This window comes from Cygnus atratus, chromosome 11, assembly GCF_013377495.2.
Source record: "Cygnus atratus isolate AKBS03 ecotype Queensland, Australia chromosome 11, CAtr_DNAZoo_HiC_assembly, whole genome shotgun sequence".
In the NCBI taxonomy this organism is placed as follows: domain Eukaryota; kingdom Metazoa; phylum Chordata; class Aves; order Anseriformes; family Anatidae; genus Cygnus; species Cygnus atratus.
Genome location: NC_066372.1, coordinates 2,036,527 through 2,064,449, shown reverse-complemented (window position 1 = coordinate 2,064,449; position 27,923 = coordinate 2,036,527). Strand labels below are relative to the sequence as shown.

The 27,923-nt window shown below is 44.7% G+C and overlaps 1 protein-coding gene across 5 annotated transcripts in view; it reads right to left on the bottom strand.

Annotated features, from left to right (window-relative positions):
• MAPK6 (mitogen-activated protein kinase 6) overlaps positions 1-27,923 on the bottom strand; it is a 69,556-nt gene that overhangs the window by 10,502 nt on the left and 31,131 nt on the right. The window contains exon 1 of one of the 5 annotated variants that reach the window (XM_035554240.2): positions 4,396-4,554. The exons of 2 other annotated variants lie outside the window; for them this stretch is intronic. The gene's annotated coding sequence lies outside the window, so the exon portion shown is untranslated. Of the gene's footprint in view, positions 1-3,701; positions 3,885-4,121; positions 4,203-4,395; positions 4,555-27,923 lie in introns of those variants that run through there. 2 more of the 5 variants (XM_035554241.1, XM_035554243.1) reach the window with 2 other exon arrangements.

Here is a 27,923-nt window from a genome sequence, read left to right as displayed (position 1 = left end):
ATTACAGAAGAATAAATAAATGACTACACTTCGCATAATAACCAGTATGTTCTATAACTGTTTCATCCTCTGATGTACTACGGGCACTTTCAGACATCATTAATTTTTTTAATAGCCTAACGAATGCAATTACTATTTATGAAAACCAAAGCAGCAATTTTCTCAGTAGGTTTCCCTGTCTGCAGCAGCAGAATGCGGTCAAGGAGACCATGTTATATTTTTGCAGCATATCCTCATAACTTCTTTCAAAAGCTCAAAGACACTACAAGCAGAAGAAACAAAAGGGGCACCTTACACGGCATGGCAAGTTTTGGCCAATTCCAGTCCAAGTCACTTGTATGTGACCACAAGAACTATAGTGACACTGAATCACTTGATGTCCTACCTTCAATCTTAAATTAACACATTTTAGCTCTTCAACCAGCCCTCTGAATAAACGTAAAGGTTCTCCAAGCTATCCCATTAATTACATGGATGAAAACTGTGCTAACATTTCAGTGAAACAGCCAGGAACAAGCAAAACAAGTTGCTACACACTGCCACACTCCTAGCAGTACAGCAACCAATAAATTATTAACATTTTCTAAATAACGTCCTCTTAACTCACTGATCAGAATCACATGCAGAAATAATAACAAAAAAGGCACACAGGGAAGCAACTAAGACTGCTTTAACACACCAACCACCACCACTCCTAGGGCTCAGGTCTGCCCACCACCCAGACACTCCAGGCCACCACCTGGCTTGCATCTTCCTGCCCCAGCCACCCGGTGCCCGGGCGTGCACCTCCGCGTGACAAAGCATGCGAGGAAGGAAAGGAAACATAGGAAACATGCCATCCTCTGCTGGATTGTATTAAAAAAAATAAAAATCACCAAATGCAGTTCTTCTGCACAAACTGTTAAGCTGTCCTCTGCTGTCTGGCCTCTTGATTTTTATTTTTTACATAGACACCTACAATCATTTTCTCCTTCACATGCACCAATTTCAGGCTCACTCATATCGAGCTGTTGCCTATAAACTAGTTTATTTCACTCCAAACCATTTTCTGTTTAATCCTCCCCCCCAAATTGTTACAGAAATTCCTTTTTGAAACTTACACATGCTTTAAATTTCGTGCTAACTGGAGGTCCAAGGCCTCTGTCCAAACATCCTGCACTAAGTTGTGTTTTATAACCTTAGGACCATCTACTACCAGTTTTATTCTCCCCCCTAATTAAGCCTATTGTTTCACACTGCTGATGTCTTCAATGTGTGGCAGTGCTACATCGCTTCGCACCAGTTGTGTGACACATCTGGAACCTCTACATCAGCTAGCTCCGCTAAACAACGCGGGAACAGGCTCAAATACGTCCCACTGACTCATCAGCAGCAAGGAGCGAGATCTGCTCATCTCCTCACCGCAGCTCAGCCGTTCCCCCAAACGCTGTGACGAAGCGATGGCAGCAGCAGTAGGAGCAGCAGGAGAGCAGCGATGCCATTACTGCCTCCCTCAAGGGAAATGGAGTCAGGTCCCACTTCCTGAGGCGGGAGTCCTGATTTCTTGTTCCGAATCCCTGAAACGATGCATTTTTAATCATCGCCTTCTACTATGCCCTTCCACTAGATAACCACAAGTTAAGACATTTTCAGAAGGAATGTAATGATTTCTTAGCTAAATCATTCTGATTGGGAAAAATAACTGCTGATAACATAATCTATAGCAGCCTTCGGTTTGACCCTACCCTGCTACAAACTTCCCACGCAACTAGGAGCAAGTGGCTTAATCCCAAAGCCACAAAAAGCGTGCCAAACGAGAGTCCTAGACAGATACACTACCTCAGGCAAGAGGGGTGAGGACAATTCAAAATTGTCCTAGTGGAAATGTCCCATTATTAGAACAACTGAAATTAAGATTCAGTAATTTGGGAGCGATCTTTCACTTACTGTGACTGAAAACACAACAAGTGTGCAACAGGTTCATGCAGACCCTTGTCTAAACCAAAAAAATACGTTTCTGAACTAACCCAGCACGTTAACTACGCTTCCTATCATCTCATCTTGCACAGACAGCATTAAAGATATACCTCTCACCTGAAAGTTAGGCAGCTCACCTACCACAGCCCTTCAAACCCTGCAGACTAAACCTTTCCTTCAGCAGCTCTCACAGCCCTGCTTGATTTGGGGCTGGTGAAGTGGCCGGACTTGTTTCCCCATCCAGAGTTAATAGCAAACAGACACTTCAGACAAATTGCTCTGTGGACCAGAAGTGGACAGGAGGGATGGAAAATAAAAAGTTAACCCTAAACTTTCTTTTGTTCAGATTAAAACCATAATTACTTAAAGGATAATTTACTAGAATGGATCAAGGTATTTTTTCAAGCCAAAATAAGCTCGAAGTAAAAATCTTTTCTTCTTTGCATTTCATAGTCCCTTTTAACTTTGGAAAATGATTTTTTTTTAAAAAACAAACACACTCATACTTCAAAGAATGACACCAACACAAATAAACTTTATACATTTTCAGCTTCAACGTCAGTCATAGCTATCAGTCCAACTGCCTGTCTGAAAATAAACAAGAAATTAAAAAACCTGACAAACCCTTCCTCAGTTACATAACGTGCTTTAAAGGCCTGTAAACACATGATAGATTATATTATAAAAAATGGGTTTTTAATCTCCCTGATTTGTGCTGAATTGGCCATTCACCCAGGCACTGATGTTTTTGCTTAGATTATCTGTCAGCTTCCCACAACTACCGCTTTTTTTTTTAATGGTACTTTTATTCCTTCCTCCCACAAAGTTTAAGGAGGGAAACAAGAAGATATTAGTTTCTTAAGTGGTTTACAGCTATGCTTTTAAAACGGATCAGTTCCTGGCAGAGGGCAACAGAAGTGACCCACAGAAGGGCTGTCCTCTTTGAAATTATACCTAGTGCTGGCAGACACCGACACACATGACTAGCTTCATGTATTATGCAAGCAGCCGCCTGAATTCGTGCTAAACTTCTGCATGTGGATTTATCACAGTTTTCAGGAAACAGGATGTACACTAAAACACAGTCAAGTACGAAACGTTTACTTTTTCCGAAATCCAAATAAGATGGAAAGATACAAGTTAATTCAATTATGCAGGCCACACAATGATCGAATCATTACTCACAAGAGAAAGACTAAGAGTGACTAATGACATATTATACAACCTGCTAAGTGCTATCCCTTTGACTATAAAAATACGGGGCACAGGAGTTTTTTTTACAGCCCAGCCACGTTGCAGTCAGTAGGCAGCGTGAGTCATTGCCCGACCCACGACACTGCCGCTTCGCTGCAGCCTCCTACTTGCTCCCCACGCTGTTTAGGGAACTCTATCCTGGCAGCTGACAAATGTTACTATGAGTTTATGAGTCTTCCGAAGGATCTGTAAAAGCACAAAAAATCCGCTCAGTTTCTCCTGCAACATAAACAGAAACGGTCCGGCCCTCCCTCAGGACGGTTCAATGGAAGCCACCACCGCTGGTTACGAATACCGAAAACTGAGCCCCAGCTCCGCGCGGCCCTCTGGTCCTCGGCAAGCTGCTGTCATGTGCCGTGCCACCGGACGGTTTTTAACCGGTCACGGGTGAATCAGAGACGGTGACCTTAAAAGCAAGGATTGAGTGCAAGGCCGAATGAAAGTTCCCATCCCGGACGCACAGCACATGCTTTCCGATCCTTATTACCCACCTGGAGCCCACCTTCGCTTCATGCCAGTGCTTTCTGGGACCTGTAACCGCTTTCTAACCGCACCACGCTATCACAATGTTTGGCGTACACACATAAAAAATGTAAAACTTGGCAGCAGCGCTCACGACAACACTTGCAGCGGCCACGCGACGACGTGACGAGCGCAGTCCCTTCTCCCCGACACGACTAACTTGCAGCACAAAGCCGGCCCTGAGGGCCCCCGGCAGCACCCCCCTCCGACCCGTCCCCAGCGCTCCGCCAGGTGCCCGGGCTGCCGGCCGGCCGCAGGACGAGCCTGGCGGGGCCGGGCCGGGCCCGGGGCAGACCCCCGAGCCGCCCCCCTCCAGCAGCCGCGCTCGGGCACGGGAGGCCCCGTCCGGCCGCGCGGTGCCGAGCGGTGCCGAGCCGCGGCGGCCCTACCTTCAAACGCCCTTCAGGGCGCGGCGCCGCCCGCTGCCCCCGGCCCCAGAGCCGAGCCCGGCCGAGCCCGGCCCAGCCCCGGGAGGCGGCCGCCAGCCGGGGGCAGCTCCCGCCCGCTGCCCGCCGCCGCACTGCGGAGGGGCCGGGAGCGGAGCGCAGCGGGGCCGGCGGGAGGGAACAAAGCGCCTTTGTGCGGCGGGGCCCGGCCCGAGCCCCGCTCCCTGCCCTGCCCCGCCGCCCCCTCGCTCGCCTCGCCTCGCCCCGCCGCACTCACGGGCCTTCCCAGGCTCATCGGGGGCTGCGCTGCTCACACGGCCGGGCCCCGCGGCCCCGCCACCGGCTCCCGCCCAGCGCCCGCCCGCCTCGTCGCAGTCGCCGCCGCCGCCGCCGCAGCCGCCGCCATGTAACCCGGCGCGGAGGGCAGGGAGGGGCCGGGCCGCCGCCGGCTCCGCCTCGCCGGGCGGGGCGTGACCGTTGCCGGGCGGCGGGGCGGGCCCGAGAGGTCCCGGCGCGGGGGGAGGCGAGGCCCGGGCCCGGCCTCCTGCTTCCTGCCCCCTGCCCGCGGGGCGAGCCCGGCGCGGAGGTCTCGGTCCCGCCGAGCTCGGCCAACGCCTCGGGAAGAAGATCTCGGTCCCCCGTGCTGCGTGCCCCAGCCGAACGCTGCAGCTCCGCTCGCACCGGAGGCCTGCAGACATCAGGAGCGTCCCACCAACGCTTCGTTAATGCTCCGGGCGTCGATTACGGTCGCCTCTCCCTCCTTCTGTTGAGCTCTGCTCCCTGCCGGCAGCCGCCCTGGGCTCACGCCTCGGTTTTTGCGATAGGTGTTCGGCCCGAGCCCTGGAAGCACCTCTGGGCAAGGCTCGGGTTCGTAGGTTCAGCATCTCCGTGGTGGAAACGAGGCACAGCGAAAGAAACCCCAGGCACAGAGAAGGGAGCGGGGATGCCAGCTTTCTGCTGGTAACCCTCGTCTGCAGCAGCAGGCACAGGTTCTGTGGCAGTCTGGGCGAGGAAGAGGAGCAGAACTGGAGCTTTGTGCCTCCCTCTGCTGCCATCCAGACAGCAGCATCCAATTGACCCTTTCAGTTTCAAATCACAGAACTTGTTTTCTTTTTGTTTTTGATTTTAATAGATGTGCTGCCATATTGCTCCAACTCAGTAAGAAAAGTCTCCCAGCAGTAACGGATGCAGGCAGAATCGACATTGTTCTGTGGAGTAAGTTAGAAAGGGAAGAAAAGAAAAACCCAGTTCCTTAGCACTTCAATAGCCTGATGCCTGACAAAGAGGTGGCTTGGGGCACAATCCCAAGGCATTTGAACCTGAAAAGAAAATAGCGATCTACAGATGAGGCTGCGAGAGGCCTGCAAGTCTGCTGTGGGTGCAATGCAGCTTCTTGTCACAGCTCTTGTAGGACAACGCATGTGTCTGCAACGGCAGTCCCCGGGCACCTCGGCCCTCCAACGCAGGTCACAGCCCTGCTCTCTGGCTCTTTCAAGCCAATTAAAATAAAGGGCTCTACAGAATTATTTTTTTTAAGAGCATGAGGGCAGAAATGTAGGGGGAAAGGGTTGAAAAGAAAGAAAAAATATCGACAGCCCCAACCTTTGCTGTCCACCAAGCAGGAACATGGAGCAACATGAGCTACAACCTGCTACCACTTTGCTGTGGCCTCAACCTACAGCGTTACCCCTCTTCATCTGCACAGGGAAAACCAGGAGGGAAAACTCTAGCATAGCCCCGCTGGCACTGCTACTGCTGCTCAACTGCATGAAGACGTTTGCTCCCTGAACAGCTGCATCCAGTCTTACTGGGAGCAAGAGAAGAGGGGATATTTGATAATTCAGTACAGTACGAGTACCATACACACAGGAGTCAGCAGACAAACTGTCACTGTACATTGCAATATTTGCTAATTTATAGGCACCCAAATATGCTGCCAACAGTGGAGAAAAGTCAGAAACGAAGTTGCAGCTCCTGGCCACCCAGCAGAACAGTGCTGGAAGATTGCAGCACTGGCTGCTCCAGAAGGCCTGTATTTAAATACAGTCTATAAAAAAACTGCAAGAGTGCTTATTTGGAAGAGGTGATGTTAGGACAGCAATGAGAGCCAAGCCACAAAGGAGAATTTACTTGCATTAAAGGAAGAGATTTGGGACTCAAAAAAGGCAGGAGCAGCAGTGGTTGTATGTCTAAAAGCCAGAGCTATTTACTTAATTAAAGAATCCTTCCACCCATACAACGTATTTTCTTTATGAGAGACAAAAATTTCAGCTGATCCTATGGTACTGCAGTAAGAAAAAAAAAGCTAAAAAAAAAAAAAGCTAAAAGAAAAAAAAGGTAACACACGCTCACTCATAAATCTCACATAGTCCAGATGTACCACTGTTTTTCTGGGATCCTAATTAATAAACCAAGATCTTTTTTTCCCCCAACATTATTCTCTGCCATTTGAAGAGCATAGTCTGTGCAAGGAGCTTGTGAATGAGGTCTTTCAGTCTAGAGGAAAATCATGCTGCAAGGGACTGGCACAGGAATGGTGCTTGTTCTCAGCCTCACTACTTACAGAATCATCATGCACATGATTTAAGAGTTGCTCAGAATTTAATTGTGTGTCATATTGCAGTTTATAGCTATCTAATCCAGCAAAACTGCTAATCCATACCCAGATTTCTTATAGCCTATTGATTAGGTTGTAAATTACTGTGTCAAATTGTTTCCCCATTTCTCCATATGAACACAGTTGTGTAGCTCGTAGATGATATATGATACCATCCCATTCAAAAACATTTGCAGATATTAACTGTCAGTAAAATGCAGAGTAAGAAAAGAACTGGTCTTAGAAGGCCATAAAGCCCAGCAATTAAAAAATAATTAGAACTGAAACAATGAGTCATTTATTAGACCCAAATTCAAAAAGATCAAACAGCAAATTCCAGTGTAATATTTCAGTCCAAGTATGAATCATTACTTGTGGCATAAAAGGGAATGAAGTATTTTTTTAAGTAGCCACACCCATTACAATTGGCAAGGGAAGAAAGATTTTGACAAGACTTAAAAGGTTGCCCAAGGTGACTTGGCTGCTCCAAGCTTTTGTCTCGGTTTCACTGCTTCACAGAGCTTTGCTGTGGGAAATCACTGTTTTCTGGGCCTATACAGCACTCTGTGATGATCCCAGGTATTTTCAGAAGAGGCTGAACTTAAGCCTGTAGCTCACACCGAGCAGACTCCTCTCTCAATGAAGGTGTCTCTGGTGACACCTGATTGATGCACCGCAGGTCCTGCGGGGTCAGCTCCCAGGCAGCCAAATTTGTCAGGACAGATGGGGAGAGTCCAAAAGCACATGATACTGGAGGAACTGCTGGCACTGCAACCCATACGTCCTGCTGGAGGCAGGGACAGCTGCCTCTGCCAGCAGATGGTTTTAAGGGCTGACCACATTTCTTACCATAGCCTAGGATGCATTTTGCATGGGCATGGGGATGGGATTGGAGAGAAAATCCAATTTAGCAAAAGAAAATGGGGAGGGCTTTGAGAAACGTGGTTACTGCTGCCTCCTTGGCCTATTCCTGCATACCTGCACTCTGCAAGGGTGACCAGGCCCCTAAATGTGGTTTGGTTTTCCTGGCACAGCTCCCAGGATTTTTGTAATGGTTTGTTTGGGTCTTCTTTAACTGCTGCCTTCTCCAAGTAGCGTAGTTCTCTGCAGGTGCTAAGCAAAGTCCTTACAAACCACTTGCTCTGCCAGGTTAGTTTCATGCTGCTGGCATACAGCACAGAAGTCCAGTTACCATCAGGTTTCACTGACAAGCCAGCAGCTCAGGTGGCTTCATTTCTTGGGCACCTCCATTCCCTGGGATAGGTCAGACTGCACCTTTCCATACTGGATGCAGTGTTTGTTTTTTTTTGTTTGTTTGTTTGTTTTGTTTTTTGTTTTTTGTTTTTTTTTTTACACAAACACATTTTCCTAATGAACACACTCTGGGTTTGCGGACTTTAATTCTTTCCCAATAGATTTTAAAGTCAACTTCATGCCAACATTATTAGCAGTTAACCACACAAAAGTCATCATCTTAAAATATTTTACCAAAATTTTGTGTCAAAATTCTTAGTTAAACTCTGCTTGACAATAGACAAAACTATCTTGCACAGACAGCATGCTATCACCTCGTGTACTCACTTGGTAGAACTGAGTTTGCTGGAGCAAGCTTTGTACCCATCTATAGTTTGATCAGGAAAGAAGATATGAGAACATTAGGGGACTTAGAAGAAAGGAAAAAGGCAAACCCTAAGATCTTCATCCCTGTGTGAAACAATAGAAAAAATGGAAAAGAGCAGACTATTAACAAAGAGACCAATCCAAACCAAAGGTAGCAACGGACAAAGGGCAAATGAAGGTGGAGAAAGAAAGTCACTCACAGAAAATGTTTGACTTTGAGGTTGGAAATAAATGGGTTCTGTGACATACTTTGGAAATTCTGTGATTCTGCAGGAAAAAAAAAAAGTCATTGAAAACTAAAACAGAACAAGTCATTCTTCCCTGTTGGTAGGACGTCAGCAATCTAGGACATTACGGTACAGCTTAGCTGCATGCAGACTCCCCTCTTAATAGCTCACATTTTTATTAAGACAGGCAATTCTGTTGCCTACTTTTTCTGTGTCTTCACCAATATTTAGCACATGGATAGAGCAGCTGCCTAAAGCAGAAGTTGGCAAAGCCCTGGCAATACTGGAAGATGAAGAAATCTTAGAAAATTTGCCTTGTAGCTGGGTCATCACTGAAAGTGGCAGCCTCAGTGTGTGAAATTCACTTGCAAATTCACCAGAGCTCTCCCAGATTTCTCTGCATTTTTTTTAAATTCCTTGTTATCTAACCTTGCATAGAGGTAGCTATCAGTATGCACAGAATAGTAAACAGAAAAATTTACCAAGGTAGGCAATGAAGGCCGTAGGAAACCAAAGCATGTGTTAGGTTTAATGACATTTTAAAGGATGACTAGTACCAACATTTTCATGCTTGGGTGCTCCAAGTGATCTGCATTTCTTCTAACTTCCCAGCGCAGGACACAGGAGTTGTGTTGTAGTGATGCTGTAGATCCTGTCAGCTGGTGAATCTACAGCTGAAAAATATTCTACAGAAAGCAGAACAGAACTGTTGCGACAAGGCAAAGCATAGGATGAAGCGGAAACAAGAAACATCAAATGTTGGTGTCTTTTTTCAGCATTTCAGGTACAAGGGAATTGTGTGTGACAGTCCTCCCCCATTCAGTTCTGCCTCTTCTGACTGCACTAAGGCACTGCTCTGAGCCCCACATCCAACATCCCAAGTTTAGAAGCAGTTTAGAGAACATGCCTGCTTGCAGAAGTGGCACCAAAGCAGTTGTCTAGGGCTTCTCTGTGCTAGTTATTGCACCGGATGCAGTGCTGCTGTCATGGTAAGGAAGCATACTACTGTACAGATGTTATTTAAATATCTGTAATACCTTGGGTACTCCAGAGTGGAGAGATGCCCTGGAAGCAGGGTGGGGTGATCTCTGCAAAAACAAAATGCATTTATTTTTGGATAGCTACTAGAAAATACTCCAGCTCTTGAGCAGAAGTTATAAAGGTCTGAAGATGGATTTATGTAGAAGAATTATATCTCATTCTAGAAATACTGCATTTAACTATACATATGTTCATGCAGAACTATTCTTGTTCATTCCTATAGAACAGTAAGCCTTCCTACATGAAGCATTTTGCAGCATTTTAATTGCTCTTGCATTACAGAGATAAAGCCTCTGCTGTGCAATTGTAAATACAGCTGGTGCTGCAGTGCTCGTCATTTACAGAGAAAAAAAATCACACTAACATTTGCTAACATTTTCACCAACACCAGAATCTTCTTGAAATACATTTACAAGGGGCAAAGCTCAATACAAATACATGTGCAGCAGTTGATATGCTTCTTTCAGCCTGAGGCTACGCAACTTTTACATATCAAATAGCAACAAAAGCTATCTGCAAGCTCATAAGGAGAGAAAGAAGGTGCAGGGAGTGAGTTGAGACATTTCAAACACTTCCAAAGATTGCTTTGCAATAAACTGCACATGGACTGGTGCACAGCCAGGAGCAAATCTTTGTCAGCAATCAAGAAGAGACCTGGTGCTGCCAGGAGACCTCTGGGGACTGGAAAAGCAGTACTAATTGATCGTACTGAAGGAGTCTCAGACCTCTACTGCTGCTTAGCTTTACCTCCTGCAGGGGCCTTCATGACTGGGATGTGGACTCAAATCCAGCCTAGGCTACCCGAGTCATAGTGGTACTTCAGTGAAAACGGGATAAAACAAGCTGGATTTTGAGGCACATGAAGAAATAGTATCTTTGCAACTAATTCATGACCTCTCAGGCAGAGACACCTTCCATTCACTTTGCCCTGCACACAGCAGTGCCCATGCCCAAAGCTCATGGGTGCAACTGTTTGACAAGTAAAAGCGTACTGGATGGTGAAAAGATCAACAGGCAAGAAGCACTGTGCCTGCCAGCAGGGTCGAGGCAGTCGGGTGGGCAGCTGATGAGAGTGCTGCTGCTCAGGGTTGGCTGTGGCCAACACTCTTTTTCAGCATTCCCAAAATAGCACTTATCAGCAGCAGCATATCCACTTGGAAGCACGCTGCTCCTCTGAGTGCCTCCTACTGCCGCTGTTAGACTCCTACCCCAGCCACTCTCCTGAAGCCAGAGAGAGAGAAAACCCAAGTGTCATCAGCAGTGCTAATTACCTTCTTGTCTTTTTTTTTCCCTTCAGTGGATATCAGAAGTGTGGGAACTTGTTATAGAAAATCTACCGTCAAATTAGATGGCAAATATTCAGCATTGCAAAAGCTGACCTAAGTTGCTTTTGTTACATCTTCAGACATCAAAACCCAAAGGTTTTATTTTAATAACAGAGAGCTCTGGAACCAGCTTCTGTACCTTAATATTCCATAACTTTTTTTAGTACACATTGCATTATCTATTTCTAAAGGTTTTCACTATAACTATATGGGACTATTTATTTCCCCACATTCTCCAGCCCCATTATACCTTAACTTTCATTATGATTTTCTAGGATATTTCAGATTTTCTCACCAGTTTTCAGACACTTGCTATGAAGGAACACATTTCTGAACTATTTGCTTTCTCATGAAAACTGGGTTTTGCTGTGTGCCAGAATCAGCAGACGTTTTATAAATAGCTTTGGACAGATGACAGGAAATGATGCAAGATCTCAGTCCACTCCACAGAGGGCAACTGTCTGTAGTGCTCAGGAAAGAGGGACTTGTACCATTGACTACTACACAGAAAAAAAATAAATAATAATGCCCAGAAGCATCATTTACAGCAGAGGGTATCAGGCTTATGAAACACAAGATCTCTAGGCTCATTACAGCTCAAGCAAAAAATAGACTTGCTTACAACAACACTACAATGAAAAACAGGAAAAATAATTTTTCCTTTGAAGAGGAAAAACTGAGCAGAATTGTCTAAACTTGCTTTGTCTTTTACTGTCGAGGAGGAGCTTTCCCCTCCTTACATGCTATTAGTGCCAGCACACGCACTGGAGATCCTCCAGACTCTGACTGGTGCCAAACAGTGGGATCATCTTCTTACCCCGGCATTTCCCAGCAGCTTCAGCAAAGTCTCTTCCAACTCAAACTGCTTTAAATGGGCTCCAATAATAGCTGCTCGGAGGTTAATCTTTATCTATTCATTTGACCCCAAGTACTATCTGTTCCTCTTTGCGATAGCAGCACAGAACAGAGAAGCAATTCCCTGTCTCATTCTGCTCCTATCAGCCTCCACGAAGGTAAAGCCCAATGATTTATCCCCAAATAAAGCATTTATTTGGAATAGAGGCAAACTCTCAGCTCTCTTAAGTCCATGGCAGAGCTCTCAGCAGATTTAACGGCAGCTCAGCAACTGCAGCCTTCCCCCCAGCGCCTCCCTGCCAAGGCGCTCCTCTTCCTAGCACCAGCAAACAGCCCACTCCTCGCCACGCTTTCGCACCACCGATGACTGAACCGCGTGCTGTACACAGAAGACTACAAGCAGCAGTGATAAACAGCGCACCTCCCACGTCTGAGACCCCCACGTTCCCACACCGGAGCTGAGCACCGTGCAGGGCCAGCAGAGCTGGCCTCAAAGAGGCCACGAACCAGTCTCCGTTCTGCACCAGGCACTACAAGTGCAGGAGTGTGTATATAACACAGCTCTGCCCAGAGGCATCATCACAACCACCTGCCGCTGCTCCTCCTGCAGACCCGGCATCAGGCATGCTAGCCTGAGACTTTTGCAGGTATTTTTCTTCAACAAAGAATTACGTATTTGACCCTTCTCGTGGCCATACCTCAGAGGCCTCCTGCTTTCAGAGGTGGAGAGTCTCTACTCATTGTTTGTTACCTATCTGTTCTCCCTATCTATGAAAGGAGTAAAGAATACATGATGCATTTTTTAAGCTTTTGTACTGAGCAGCTGATTTTACCAATGCTCTAAATTTATACAACTCTAAAGAAGAACTTGATTTTTTTTTCCATTGGAGGCATTAAATTTGACTGATTTTTTGTTATTTCTGAAATATTACCTCTATCAGAAGTATGACAAACAGTGTCGAAACTGGGCCATCCCAAACCTTCTCCATTAAAGGCTGTGCAAACAGAAACAGAATACATCTGCCTGGGTATAAATTCCAGTAAGTAAAAGCAAATCCACTTGTTAGTGGGTGTTCACACACTGTGTGTGCGTGCACGAGAGAAAAAGAGATTGAGAGGGTAAAAGAGAAGGTGGCCAAGGCTGCCAGCCTTTGCAAAGCTCAGTGCGAATGCCAGTGCCGGAGATCCAACTGTCCTTAATGATCACAAGCATATGAAAACAAAGCAAACCAAAACAAGAACACCTGTAACTTTAAACTCAGACTTTGTTCTTTTCTGTGCTTGGAAAAGAAAACATGTATATCTTTTTTTGTTTCTTGACCTCTGAGAAAACATGTCCACATGCCTATTCATTGAACTGCTAAAGAGCCTGCTCCACAAAGACACACTTTTCTTGTATAGAGCTAATACAGACTGCTTCTCAGAAATACCTCCACAGGACACCCAGTGCTAAGAAGTCACCAAGAACCAGCTCAGAATAGAGGAAGTTATCTAGTATAGGTAAATATTTCGCTGTATCATTATGCCTGCAGGTCCTTTCATGATCTGAGTATTAATATTGACTTTGCAAGTGAGCTGGAATTAAGAAAGATTAAAAAAGGTAGAGAAACCCTCCACTTTCTAGTGTATCAGCATTCTCTTATCTCCAGCATTGAAAACTCTAAACAGATTTCAATTACATTTGGTCCAAGGCTGTTAAAATCAAAACTTAACATGTACATCTAAAGCTGTATTTAGTGGCGAGGGAAAGATATTCTGCCCTCATTCTCTGCGTTTTATCAAACACTGGAGAAGCATTTAATCCTTAGTTAAAATCAATTACTGATAAGCCTATTTTAGTAAACAGAAAAGTTGCTAGCCATTATCTCACATTTCTTCTTATTGTTTAATCTAGACACTCCCAAAACAAAAGCATGAGAGATGATTCAAAGAAGCAGAGTTTCAACCTTTGGACCAGCTGTAATTGCAATACTTCGTTCTCATGATTGCTGCAATTCAACAGACCTTGGTGTCATCACATATGTGCCCTGTGACACTGTACTAGGTGACAGCAAGAGCTGTATTATAGTCTGTATGTCTGATGTCCCCAGCAGCTCATGGTGCCACAAACCAGCTGGAAGACCAGTTTCTGTTCCCTTGCATCCACTATCATGGAGGATAGGTGTGCAAGTCCATTCACTTGTGCTCAGTAGTGGGAGAATATTTGTGACAAGGTCAGGCTACACAGTGGGGGATTCCACTTGGTCACCCAAAGCAATGAACAATTAGGCTTCAGCCACCAGACAACAGTGGGAAAACTCTTCCTGGCAGTCTGTGCCTTGAAATAGCAGCCCACAGGGACAGACTGCAGCCTACAAACTTCTAAGCTTTTCTTTGTTGCTTACTTCTCCAAGACGGACAGCCTCTCTAGCTACAGACTCCTGGAAAAGTCATCCCAGAAGCCAAGGTTGGACACAAGTCTCAGCTCTTGCCATCGGAGTTGAACCATCCTGGCAGGGCTGGACAAGGAGTCTCACTGCTGCTGCACAAACCATGCAGCTCCAAGAGCAACCCCAAGGAGGACTGAGGAATCTCAACCCCTCTGGCACACATACACATTTGCTGTTTTCCCCCTCAACCCAGCACAGGTTTCAAGATGTCGCCTATTTATTTTCTCGTGACAGATTACCCAAGCTGGTATTTCCACAGCTGCATGGACTATCTAAATAATTGAGAAAAATGAGATTATTATGGTCTGTGATAATACCCCCATTTAAATAATTAAGGCAATTCATTTGCTCATAGTAAAAATTATTCAAGGACTATATGTACAATTTGCGATCAAAGTACTACCATGTACCCAGTGTTTATCATCCTGGGTCCAATGATACTTGTTAGTAAACAACACAGATGTAATCATTGATAGGAGGAATGGTAAATCAGTGGCAAGTCCATTGTCAAGCTGGAAAATTTCAACCAAGAACCTGCAGTAACTGCTGAAATCAAATGAAACAGCAGGGCAGTAACAGAAACTTTTGAACCTTTTTACACAGAGGAGCAAGAAAAATTATCTTCCTGATTGCTGTAATGTTTCAGATAGCAGGAGAACATGGGAATATGGGCCTTAATGTCAGCTAGTAAAGTTCTCTGACCTTTCAAGGGAGCTATATCAACCCTGACAATCACAGTAATCAGAAAAAGCTCTATCTGCTCTGGCACAGGTTGACTGCACGAGCAGATACTCCTTTTTCTTCTTGCAAGTGCTCAGTGCTCTGCTCCATTCGTTGCACAAGACAGATAGTGCTCACCTGATTAGCAGTAATTGGATACCAAGAAAAATAAAATCCATGTACTGCCCTATGTCTTATTCATCACGTATTGTCCTGGTCTGAGGACAGAACCACAGAAGAATTTTTTACTTTACAGGATTTAAGGGCTCTGCAAATACCCATTAATTTAGTTTCTTCAATCTTCACGGCTATCAGGATATTATCATTTCCGCTTCCCTGAAGTGAGTCACAAAGATCAGGGTCACAGTAGCCTTTAATAGCAGATGCACAATTTGAGATTCCTAGAACATTTCAAAGTGATTGGTACTTCTTCTACCACTTGCAGATCCCAGAAGCTCTGAATTCTCAGCTTTTTGCAGATTATTCTAGACTCTGTCCAGAATGTTGGATTTTCCCACCACTGGAACATCCCCAAGAAGCTGAGTTTGCACACCCTCCGTGCCAGCCTCTTCACTCCCTTTCAGCCACTCAACCAATTTCTCCCAGTCTCCTCCCATCTCCCAGTCAATTCCCAGGTTCTATTTGCTTTTCTCCTTTCCAATTCAAATTTCATTTTTACAAGGTTTTTTTCCCCAGCCTATTCTGTAAAAATTCCATACCCATTCAGTCCTTTTTTCTTCTGCTTGTGAGCCAGGCAGCTGCCTCCAGCTTCTCACCTTGAGCCAACAGAAGCCATTAAAAGCTGTGCATGGGAGGAACGGTCCGCTTATGTTCAATTAAGGAGCCCAAACCCAACACAGCCTGCAGCAGTCCATGGATTGCAGTCACAAGAAAATTCCTGTTCAGAAGTTAGCTCGGCTGGAGCACGCCCAGTACTGACAGGCTGCTTGGGGAATTTATCTGCTACCACATCTATCCAGTCTACAAAACCTAAGGTATCCAGTTCAAAGACATCAGGCAATTTTCCACAAAGATAAAACAAGCATCTTTGATTCCAGATTTTAAGAGTGTGCTCCTGTCGTAGCACAGGCAGGGGACTTTTAAAGACTTTTTGTTCACCTGCTTTAAAGGTAAGACAAAATCAGTGTTCTCCTCCAAACCAGTTCTTGTAAAATGACAAAGCATTTGAGCTAAATTTTCCAGCAAAGTTCAAATTTGGAAACATACCTGGCACAAAACCTTTCCATAGAAAGAGTTAGCAGTCAGCAAAGTCATGTCTATCAAAAAAGAGCAAGCACTGGGGGCACCAAGGCAGTCCTAACACGGTAGCTCCCCAGCCTCACCAGAACCAGCAAGAGGCTGCAGGTGCAATGTTCTGCTTAGTCATGCCGCTGCCCTACAGCAGCTCCCCACACGTGCACCTGCTCCCCGTCACTTCTCTTTGTGGGCAAAGGGACAGACGCACACACAGCTTCTTCTCCACCTTGCCCAGACACCCAACACAGGCTGCATTGCACTTCCAGGTGGCCTTTTCCTGACGTGTCCCGGGTGCTGGAAAGCCACTACCCATGTTGAGAAAGGTGGTGGTACGAGGGCCTTCCTACACAGGGACGCATTAGGGCTAAAAAAAGGTGGGTTGGAGAGAGTTTCTGAGACCGAAGGAGCACTGTTGGTGTGCTCTCCATGTGTTGGTGAGAGGTGGCTGGGGGTACAGGGAAGACTGCACAGGAGCATTGAGCGTTCGCCACTGCGGCTGTGGAGGGCCCTATTCCATGTGTCCTATCATGTTCTGTTCAATACAATTATTCCATGATTCTATGAAATAATCTCCAGTGTCAGCTTCTCCATAATCTCAGCTTTTGGCTGGCAGCAGGAACAGACTGAAACCAGATGTGACGGAGCTCAGGGGATGGGAAGAGAAGTGGCAGGAAACATTAGCCTGCCTTTGTAATGGTTACAAAGGCTGTACTTCCTTCTTATTTCCATGCTATCATACATGACAAGCACTTCAAGACTCCCCTCCCATCCCCTCAATCCTATTATGAAAAGCTAGATTTCACAAAGCTGTTTTCCAACATGTCAAATTCAGGTTTTGTGGCTCACTTTGACAGTTTTACGAAGACAGCATTAACTCCTGACTGAGCATAAGCAAGCAGGTCACTGAGCTGAAGAGCACAACTCAGTGTCCTGATGCCTTGCCTGGATTACAGGCACAGCTCAGAGCCCAGCAGAGGCTGTTCCAGCTCCCTGTCCTTCAGTGGCAGGCCTGGGCCTAGGACCTTTACCGAGTTATGGGCGTTAGCAAAAGATCCTGAAATGAGACAGCTCCATCCTGCTGCTCCTGCTCGCACAGGCTGGGGCCACAGCACAGCCGTGAGCTCACCCAATCCCACACCACTGCCACCCTGCAGGACTTTGCCTGGGCTCACCTGGTGCTGGCAGCTGGGCACCCACTGCAGCTTCAGCATCTCACCTGAAGGAGGTACACAAGCTGCTTGTGATCCTTCAGCAAAACGCTGAGAGCTGTCACAGGCAGAAGCCTAGGAAATATGTCCCCAAATCCACCCGTGTCTTCTTTAAAAGAAATCTTTATTTATGCTGCTGGTCGTGGCAAAGAGCAGTCGCTGCCCCCAGACTACCTTCAGTTATCTTTTCCCACGTGCAGAGATGAAGCACTGACACTCCTCTCCCTCTGCAGAGAAAACACAGCATTTGCAGTAACAAAGCTATGCTTATATAAGCTTCAGAGAATGCCAAGTTGAATGTCTGACAGAGGAAAAACTTCTGCTAAAAATCTATTTTTTTTCTTTTGCAGAGATCTAATCTATCTTCGATGCATTCCTGACCTTCAGAAAGTATTTCCATCTCACACATTAAGTATAGCAATCCTCTTAACAAGGGAACATTTTGTTAGAGCTTTAAATTGTGTTACATAAATTATTTGTAGTTCTGACAGCAGGTTTCTCTTCCGTCCATGAGCATGGTTGTTACGAGATTGCTACAAGGTTCATTTGCAATCATGGCAGATAATCATCTGAAGGGACTCTTTGTAATGGGATCTTATCTAGAGATACGCTCCAAGTTTAATAAGATATAGGTTTTGTTTTTTTTTCCTTATTAAAGCAACATATTTGTCAAATAATTTGCAATACCTTCACATCACAAGAATTAAAAAAAAAAAAAAGAAAAAAAAAAGCACCATGCTGTGAATTGTAAGTTAAAGAAAATAAAAATCATTTCCAACTCCCATGAACTTTAGGAGGAACAGAACGCACACAGGAAAAAGTATCTGTATAACTATATACACAGAGAGAGAGAGAGAGCATACTTAGCTACCTGCCAGTGAAATCCTGCCTGGTATGAGCATGTCCCAGTCCATTAGCTTACCCTTGCTGGCTACAACGGGAATTGCAAGCAGTCAGGCTAGGGTGCTTTGTATCCAGTGAAGTACTTGTTCAGAAAAAAAAGCATGGGGTGGAAAAGTTATTCAAGAAGTAACAGCATAACTTCTAACGTTACATCAGAGAGCTCAGTGATTGTAGAAAGACATTTTTCAGCCCTCTGTTTTCAGTCTTCCTTCTCACCACCTCCCCTAGCCAGAAATGTGGTTAGACATTGATTTTGAATGGGAAAAGTTCACAGGCAGCAGAAAATCTCCCTCCTCCCTTCCTCTGGTCACTGTTAAGGCTGTCTGGGGAGCAGGGTTTCTACAAATTTCCTAAGGAGTGGGAAAAGAAGGGCACAGTTTATAAGTTGGGCCACACTCAATTCTTTTTTCAGGTTCCCTATTAAATTCATGAGGTACTTAAGAAAATCAATAAAACAATAATTTATTCAAATTGAAAGCATTTTGTTTGACTTGAGGACACTGGTTGCTAATCAACATTTTAAAATGAGAATTTTCAAATCAAAATATGGACATTTCATTTTAAAACCTTTGTAAGAGTATTTCAGATTTTTTCTTCCCAAGTAACAAGAGCAGTGAATTAAAATTCAAGGAAATTTGGGAAAAATTTCATCCAGTTCTAAGTATAAGCAAATGGGAAAATCTGGGAAAACTGATTTCTCCAGAGCAGCGGTCCAGAAACCAACAAAACCAGCCACCATGAAAGCACAGCAAGGAGTGACATTTTAAAAGAGAAAGAATGTGTGGGTTTATTAAACCACACGTACACACATGCACAAACACAAGAAACAGTCAAAAGGTCTTTAGCAGGGGAGGACCTTTATCCACAGAACTTAACACTTAGTAACATTTTCAAATCTGTCTGCGAATACTTTACCTCTGTATTTCTAGTCTTACTGAGCTAACTCATACTGTTTTCTCTTTCTTTCATAGCCCCTCTTTTCTTTGTTTAATGCTGAATATTTATTTTCATCATTCTTTACAGATTTGTCTCACAATTTATCAGCAGTCACTCTTACAATACTTTACAGAGAACGCAATGTGTTAGTACTTCTTAGTACAATGTTAGTTATTCCTCTTAATTATCTAGAGATATTAGCTGACTAATATATAATGCTTTCATTTATATAAAAGACAATATATTATTTTGGCAGTTCTCAGAGAGAGAGAGAGGTTTTTAAATGTTAGTTAACTTGCTCTTAATCCTTTGTATGCTTTTCTCTCTGAACAAACAAGTCTCATAAGAGAATACACACAGACATTTAACTTACCATTACTGAAGCTATCTTTTGACTTCCTCAGTATCATTAATATTTAAGCAGAAAGAACAGAACAAAACAATTATCCTAGTGACACCACACCAAAACTAACAAACTGATTTTTAAAAAGTAGTACAGAACAAGTGAGAAGGTTGACCAGAAAATGCTAGTCAGGAATAGCCGTGATCTGATGAGGAGGAGAAGGTTATGTTTCTGTGATATGAGTAGTGCACAGCTGTTACTCTAGTAATAATTCATCATATTAATATTTAAATGAGAGGAGGAGGAGGGCATGAGATTATGAGTGACTCAATGGTCCCTCCTTGTCCTTAAGAAAAATAGGCCACCAATACAGAAAGAGTATTAGGCGCTATAGAGTGGGAAGGTTTGTTTTCATTACCTCTTAAATAAAAGTGGGCAAACTCATCCTAGAGTAAGTCTAGAAATTACACTGCTTTTACTTCTGAAAGCTAAATTCTGTTTCTGCTCTCAGAACAAATCATTGCCTAATGAAAAAATTGATCAGGGAACCTGTGCTCTAGGTCCGTACGTGTTGCTTCTTGGATTTCAGTGTATTTCCAGAAAGCTTCTTCACTTCCTGCAAAGAGCTGCCCATGGGAGCCTTGCCTGACACAGGGAACTGCAGAATCGCTACTGTGCTTTGCCATTTATCTACAGACGTGTTGATAAAAACCATCTCTTTAATCTACACTCACTTACCTCCAGGCTTTTGCCATGATCTCGGTCCATCAGGGTCTCTTGCACAAGCAGGCTCAGGAAATCAGTGGCACCTGGGGCCGAGCAGGAGCAACTGCCTGCAGGAGAGGGTGTTGAGAGCTGCAGGGAGCCTAGGGGAGCTGCAGGAGGCAGAGAGCAACACCCAGCAACAGCAGGCTCAGCACAGGGTGCAGGGCTGGAGGAAACAGCTGATGCAGGCATAACCCAGACAGATGTGGGTGGCATCTCTGGCAGGAGAGGCAACCTGGCCATGCTTGGTTGCGTATAGGGTTGCACAATTTCATCCAGCAATTCAATATAAACACCACCTCTCACATGCTAGTTTTCTAGGGGTTGGGTTTCTTTTTAAATTCAGTATAACTCCTCCTTGTTAGAAGAAAGTGTGTTACTATGACACCCCTGGCTGAGCATTGTATTGTTGGCTATATAAATGTATAAAGGTAATAAGCAACCATTTAACCAGAAATACAGACGCGGACTCCAGAAATGACTGTGATGCTAAATAACAAATAGCTTGTAACAGAACAAACCCACAGAGAAACATTCAGTTCAGTGCTCAGCATGAAAATACAAGGTACACAACGTAGAACTATTAAGAGATGCCAAACTCATGCAGTAACATCAGTTACCAGCACACCAAGATAAATTCTTCATCAGAAATTTTCTATTTTCACCTATTCAGGCAGACACATTTCCTCCCTTCATTTAATTAGCCTAATCCTGCAAGATCAACTTTGCAAACCTCCTGAGTTAATATTGATATTAATTTTAGCTGACCGGTAGAGAGGTTTTATTTGCTGCATCCTGTGCAGCAGGATTTGTGATTTAACATACTGCAGAAAACACCACTCTTCAGAGCTTCTCTGGGTCTGCTGTCAGTGTCCCAGTAGGGTGACCATTTAAAATTGGTCTTCATAAATTGCCACAAAGATTTGTACATAAAGCAGAATCAGACCCCTAGGCACATTCGAGAAACAGGGAGTATTGATCTAGACTGCTCACAAGAGTAGATGACAGGGGTCCCCAGGAGGATAACCTCTTCTGTGTATTAGTAATTACACTAACGCTGGAGATGTTGGGTCCTCCTCCTCAGATTTTGGGAGTGCTGGGAGAACAGACCTGCCATACTGGCCTTATTCCCTGGCAGAGCCCTCCTTCCAGCTCCACCAGCACTGCTGCCTCATGAATAGGTGCTCCAGAGCAGGGAGGGTAGAGATACACAAGTCTAGAATTAGCCACTTACTCCACTAGTACTCCCAGCTGTGACTCACGTGTTCCCAATCACACTGAGAGGCAGAAGTCATCCTCCAATTCCTTGAGCTTCTGTGTCACCCTCTAGCTTCAGCCCTAACCAGTACAATCTGGTAACCGTGAGGTTGAAGACCATTTGCACTCCCGCGGTTGCACCCTCACTAGTTTCTCAGCAATTGGAGGGCTCAGTCTTCAACCAGCTTGGATGTTAAGTTGTGTCAGTGGCCACAAAAGAGGTGAGGAAAAATGCTGGCAGAAGCAGAAGAGTCCCTGAAGCATCAAACCTCTCTTTCTATGTGAAGGGTTTGGGTCTGGTACACTGAGATTAAACTGGAATGCAAAATATTTGCTGCTTTCTGCTAGTAGTACCAAACATGAGTTAAGATAAGTCAGATTTGCTCCTTGCTCAACCTCCTCTATACTATATACATACACATACTATTTCAGAACCAAAACCTTCCTTGTGCAAGCAGTTGTCCAGATTTAAAAGTATTTGTGTACAATTGCTAAAATAATCTACAGAGCAGCTTCCAGTTTTCCCAGTGGTATTCAGTAGCCTGAAAAGGTTAGCGAGCCAGAGCAGTCTCACTGCTATTTCCTCCTTCCTTTTAGCCTTCATTTAAAAAAGTAAATGCAGAAAGCATATTAATACACGCTAAAAAGGAAAGAAGACTAATGTATGATTTTAATTTGGAAGAAAAATTGTGGACAAAGGTTAAACATTCTTTGCAACCACTGAATTGTTAATTGGAGGTGAATGTGTGATAGAAGATAAAAATTTTCAGGTACAGATTGGGTCAGCTGATGGATTTAATAGGTACTATAAAATACTACATTGCAACAGCTTGTACACTGTCTTTAATGGCAATCACCACCTTACAGCTGGGCTAGGTGGCAACGAGATTTGTGTACAAAGTTTGAGGAGCCCCTGAAGTCCACGCTTGGATTTGCTGTTCTTCCAGCCACAAAGAAGTTGCTAGTTTAATCCAGTTCCATAGTTTTAGTTCAAAAGAGGCTCCAGCTTCTGTTGACAAGTAAGTACCTTTGAAGACAAGGCTTTTTCAGGCTTTGTCCAATGTTTACTAAAATTCCACTCCATTCTAGTCTACGCTCTTAGTTACATAGACAGAAAGAAAAAAAAGGCAAATTCACACAATTATTTTGTTTTTAAAACAGTATGTTAATAAGGAAATCCTGCCCAAAGAAGCTAGCACTAATTTCTCAAATGCCCTTGATGCACTTTTTCACTGAAATTCCTCTCCTGTGGATCTGGGCTAGACTTCACTCACCTTGGAGAAGACACGCCAACTAAAGAAGGTAATTCAAACAGCAGTCAGTGGCAACTAGCTCCATTGGTGAGTTTCATTTCAAGAGAAGTAGCCTAACTCCTAACTGAAGAGACATCGTACCACTCATTCATTCCTCTTACAACCAAACAACAGGGCCCTACCACAACCACTGAGCAACTCACAGACATAGAAGAGCTCACTGCAAGGCTGGCCACCACACTTGTCCTAAGAACAGATGGACCAGTGTGAAGAGCCCTGCTGGCACCAACCTTCATCATATGCAAATTCCATATTAATTAGCAGCACTAGGTTTTAAAATTATGACCATCAGATGCAGACTGCTGGGCCCAGCCACTGGCAGTGTGCACCCATGCCCAACTTTTCCTTAACCAGATGGGCTCCATGGCTTGGTCTTTCTGGACAAAAACAGGCAGTCATGCTTCCTGAAGGCCACACAAGGGGACATATTCTGCACTAGTTCTGCAAAGGCCACAGGGTCTGCAATGGGAACCTAATTATTAACCTAATTATTAGGGAACATACAAATGATCTCAGAAGTGCTGTATGTGCTTAGATTTTGACTAACAGCAGCAAGGCTTACATAGTTGTTTACCAGTCAGAAAAGAGGGGTAGGCTTTTTATAGTCCAAACTTTACGAAGTGATAAAGATCTATGAATCATCTAACATGCAGCTTATCTACAGACAAATAGGATTAAAAATAGAGCAGGTAGTTTCGTCTTTTTTTTTTTTTTTTTGGGCACGGGAACAAAAAGAAAGCTGACATGAGAAAAAAAAAAAGGCTGCTGAGGATGCTGAGCACAAAGCTATGACTGAGGACTGAAATGAGAGCTTCTTCAATAATTGTATCTCCCTGATGAAAGGCCAGACCTTAGGTACTCTCAAGTGGCTCTTTTCTGTAACGAGGATCTTGGTATTTGGCCTGTTCATATTTACCATTTCTCTGCAATCGGTCCATATAATCACAAGGCTTGTCATTTTTACCACTGGAATCAATGCAAAGACTTCTGCCTTTTAAGTGCTTGGCTCTGCCTCAGAGTTTTTTAATCTTTCCTTCCCTAAATACAACTGATTGATGGCAGTGTGCATCCCTGGGTCAGTTTTCAATTCATGATCCAAATAGCTCTTCTTAACTTGGAAGAAATCCCAACAGTTTCCTAAGGAATTTTCCTTTGGATGGTCTGGAACTCCACTTTGTCAATAAATAATTTCTACCAAGCGAAACACTGACAGAGCTACTCTGCTCAGCTGATGATACCATGAAACATTAACCTCCTTCCTTGCCCAGGGTGGCACAGACTGTGTTTTGCTGCTTCCTCACCCATGAGTGACCTTGCTGCGGACCAGCTCCTTTTCAGCACAACTCCTTGATGTTCTATATTGAGTTATGTGGCACCTACATCTAAAGAAGCAGATGGGAAAATGCAAATTTCATTTTTTCCTCATTGCTACCGGGCCTTATATACAGAGAAAGGGTACAGATAACATAAGGACCACGTCTTCCTCATCTGAGGATACTTACTCTACCAGGTCTTCTGTCAGCATTTCCACTCTGGAAGCATGAATTACTTATGTCCTCTGTTGCTATAGGCAAGGAACGGATGAGAAACAGGAGAGGAAACAACACAGCCCAGTTTTAATTCTGAATTCTCTTTTTTGGGTAGGTCATTGAGTGACATGGACAGCACATACCTGAATGCCATTACACATTCGGTTGTGCTAGCGGCTATACATGGCACAAACTCATACCCATTGATGGTGTGCAGGAACTGTGACACTGGTGACACCAGGGCTGTCATTCCATGGAGCTGCAGGACCTTGTGGTAAGTTCCTGAGCGAGTCAGAGGATGAGATGCTCTGGAAGACCCTTCCTCACTCCAAAAGCCCCAACAGAGAGGGTTCACCCAGAAGAAGGTCATACACGATGCCACAGCAGCGTCCTCACAGCAGTGTCCTCACCGGTATCCTAATTAACACCTATGCCTCTGGCTCTTCCCTATCCTCTTCTTTCAACCTCACCCTTCCACTGAATAGTTTCTCTACACCCACAGTTCTCCACACCCGCAATTCTCTCTCCCTCCGCGTGTCATAATATGCAGCGGGGCTGTGCTGACAGGCCCACACCACACTGCTCACCCTTGTTAGCAAGACCAGAAAGGGCAGCCTTACTCAGGACCCTGCTCTTGGGGTACAAACCAAGTTGAGCACCAGATCTCCCTTCCTGCCTCTTCTCTGGAGGAGGTTTATGCATGGTGGGATTGTCCTGAACAGTTGCCAATGTCAGGGGGCTTCATGACTTTGCCAAGCCTCAACCAGCATCCCAGAGCTTTTTTGTAATCAGGATGCTTCACTCAAGCAAGAGAAGTTGTTAAAAGAGACAACTATAGAAGAGTGTTTTGTGGAAAGGGATGGGTAAGGAAAAAATAAACCAGTTTAATGTCCTGACAAAGAGCACTAACCCAGAAAAGAGAGAGAGAGAGAGAGAGAGAAGATAATGGTTTTCATTAAAAACAAAACTAAACAAAAACCTCCCCTTCTCTGTCAGTGCAAGTAGACTGTGTGGCCTCCTGCAGAAAGGCTGTTATATCCCTAGTAGCTGGCCCAGACTTGACAGTGCCTCACTGGGAGAAAGAAAAAAAGCCAAAACAAACAAACAAACAAAAAAACACTCTTACTCAGACGTCAGCCCTCTAACTGCAACCTGCACACATTAGTCACAGCACAGCCAGAACAGTCAAGGAGAGATTAGGTCAATTTACAGGAACAAGCTCTCACAGCCCAGAGCCCACAGCTCCCTGGAGGCCCTGAGCTGTCACCAGGGCTGGCCAGGCTGGCACAGGCCGGTCCCTTTCTCCCCTTTGTGCCTTGGTTTCTTTTGGGTGCTTTGGCTCCCAGCAGCACGGGGCAGCTCCTGAGGGATACAGGGAACAAAGTACACCCCATGCCCTGGCCAAGCTCTGCTGGGCACAAGGTAACAGAAGGCCCTAATCTGCCCCGTGCTTCTAGAATCAAGACTCAGGTTTGGGGCCGTCTATTTGCATGCTCAGTGAGAAATGGCCACTGTCAGTCTGCAAGACTCAGCAGAAGAAATTCAAAGGAGAAGCCACATGGCCTCTGTAGTTTTGGTGTCCAAATAGCGCCTCTGAGAGAGGTGCTACTGGCAGGCCAAACGCCTCAGCCTGGATCTCCCACCACCATGGCTGATAATGCTGTCAGTTTGGCATCTAGGCCTTGACACTGCCTCCTGCCTGGACTGCCCTGCCTGCCTGGTGCAGACCGCTCAGCAAGTCCACAGCCTTTTGTCAGCTCAGCACGAAGGAGTTGTGAGAGAAGCTCAGGCGGGATACTCTTTTGGTATCCCAGAGCTTCCAGAGCTTGTGGCTGGCTCTTGTTATTTGGTCTTCAGCACTGGCAGCTCTCATGCTTTCAACAGAGATGCTAAAGCAGGCTTAGATATTGCTTGTGAAACCCGTCTCCCCGCTCTACCTGCTCTACCTGCTCAGCCTCCCTCACAGCCCTCCCTTGGCCCAGCAAAAATCATCTCAGCAACTTGGACAGGAAGACATTTAAGCCTTAAGGTTACAGCTAGAAGGAAGCTGTCACCACGTAGCACAGATGCAACCATTTTTAAACAGTCCTACATGTTCTGTGAAGATAAGTGGTTGCACATAAGAGATAGTATTTATACCATTTATTTATATTCGGAGTCTAAAAGCAACAGATACGCCACCCCAAACATGGAAATGTTCCTGTGACATCCTCACCTTAGCTGTCTAGTCTTGACCCTGTAAATGAACAGTGTTAAATCTTGAACAGTGTTAAAAACTGGTGAAGGCAGCAAAACCTCTCCCAGGAGCTCAAGCTCTTGAACAACTGTTAAAGGGAGTGGGAATAGAGGAAAGAGAAAGAAGGAAGGGAAAGAATTCAACAGAGATTGTACTGTATATGACGATCAGGCAGCTTAAAGTGCCATAAAATCCTTTATATAAATGCTCTTGCAGTAAAATGAAACAGGAGCTATTCTCAGGGAAACTGTGGCTACCCTTAGTGATCATTACAAATAGCCAAAATGACGTGGTATTTCTTTCTTTTTGGGGCAGATGCTATCATTACTGGAATGTACCTGTATATTTACAGAATACTTCAGATCAGGATATCAGGTTCAAATGGAAATGGTTTAATACATTTATACACCCAGTCTGGATAGAGCTTTGTTCAATAATGATTTCTCATGGTGAGATAAGGGACAGAGCTGAATGAAGCCATTAACTGTCAATCAAAACACACATTGGTTTATTCATGACTCTCCTTACCCCTGGAAAAGAATAAACAGTTTAGATATCCTTAAATTAAATCTGTCCAGGACCACCTAGTTGCAGATTTGCTTTTGATATTCTACTTTTAAAACCTATTGTCTCAGTCTACTGAGTTCACTACAAGCAGAGTTGGTATAGCATTAAACTTTTTCATTTAAATCCCTGCTTTTGCCAAAAGGTTAGTCAACATATTGAGTCCTACCCTACTTGCTCAGACAAAATCTCATTCATTGCAAAGATGAATGGGGCTCATTTCCTCATTTTGTCCCTTGGGACAAGAAACATACTTACTAATGCTCTGAGTTACATATAACTCATATATGCTTCCAGGGCCTTCCAGCACTGCCTGTTCCGGAGCAGGTTTCCTGCATCCCAGATGACTTCCCATTGAAACAGGCACACGCTTCCTTCCCACAGCACAGGTGGGGAACTGTAAGTACCTACAGTCCTGCCTCACTAGCCCATATCTTCTGAGCGGATCACAAGGGTGTATGGGAAGCAAAGAGGTAGTGTTTAAGCTGCCAAACAGCTATTCTTTCATCAGTGCAGCAGTGAAATCAGCACTGTACAGATCTACAGAGGAAACTGCCATAATAAGCTTAGATCATAGTCCAAACTAGATGGACACATGCCAGCTAATGACTTCCAGCTCCAGCATGGAGAGCATGCTGGATGAGGACAAACGGAGCAGTGTCTCTGTCCTCATCTTGGGAA